The sequence below is a fragment of the Geospiza fortis genome, unplaced genomic scaffold (genome assembly GCF_000277835.1).
Source record: "Geospiza fortis unplaced genomic scaffold, GeoFor_1.0 scaffold157, whole genome shotgun sequence".
Taxonomy (NCBI): Eukaryota; Metazoa; Chordata; class Aves; order Passeriformes; family Thraupidae; genus Geospiza; species Geospiza fortis.
The window spans coordinates 3,923,000-3,923,833 of NW_005054314.1; the positions used below are offsets into that span (position 1 = coordinate 3,923,000).

Sequence of the window (834 nt, forward strand, 5' to 3'; positions counted from 1 at the left end):
AGCGCCTCAGCACGGGCTGCGGGCAGGGGCCGCTCCGGCCTCCCGAGGGTCCCGGGGCAGCGCGGGGCCCGTGTGGGCGGCCTCAGCGTGTTCCTACAGGGGCCTCGGGGCAGAGAGGAGCTCGGGGAGGCCGTGGGCAGCGGCCGGCTGCGTTGGAAAACTGCTTGGAGTTGGCGCCAGAGGCTTGGAGAAGTTGATTTTGGGGCTGGCTGGTTGTTTTTTTCAATTATGGCTTTCCTGTTAAGAGCTTGGAAGGAGGGTTTCTGGGTGAGGTGGTTGGACGTTGGAACACGAAGGAAGTGTGACCGTCTCCATGCCCGGAGGTGTCCAAACGTGGGAGGGAGGACACAGGACAGAGGACTCGGCTGTCAGATGCAGCCTGGAAAGTGATCAACCTTTGGGGTCAGCTCTGCTTTGAAAAGGGACTAGAACCAGATGACCTCCAGAAGTTTATTCCAGCCTAAATTGTTCACAGAGTTTAAAACTTTGTTGCTTATGGCTGTAAAAACTTGCAAAGCCGACAGAGCTGATTTCCTGTTAGACTTCTCTTGCAGGTACCCCAAGAGCTGATTCCAGACTGGCACCCCTGCAGTGCCCTCTCCCAGCCACTGCGTGTGTGGGGAGCTGCAGGGGAGGGTTCGGGGCAGGGGGGGCTGCTGGGGGCTCCCGGGCCCTGCTGCCCCTGCCCACCAGGCAGAGCTGCAGTCACTACTCACGGGGACAGCTCTGCTGCTCCCGGGGACAGCTCTGACACTCCAGAGGCTCTCTGGGCACTTGTGGGACTGGCAGTGGCCTGTGAGCTTGGGAGCTGCTGGGCAGGGCCGGGTAGGGAGG

General features: G+C 61.0%; 1 protein-coding gene across 1 annotated transcript in view; it reads left to right on the forward strand.

Annotated features, from left to right (window-relative positions):
* The window catches only part of NXT2 (nuclear transport factor 2 like export factor 2), a 6,957-nt gene that overhangs the window by 234 nt on the left and 5,889 nt on the right, over positions 1 to 834 (forward strand). The gene's annotated exons all lie outside the window — the stretch shown is intronic.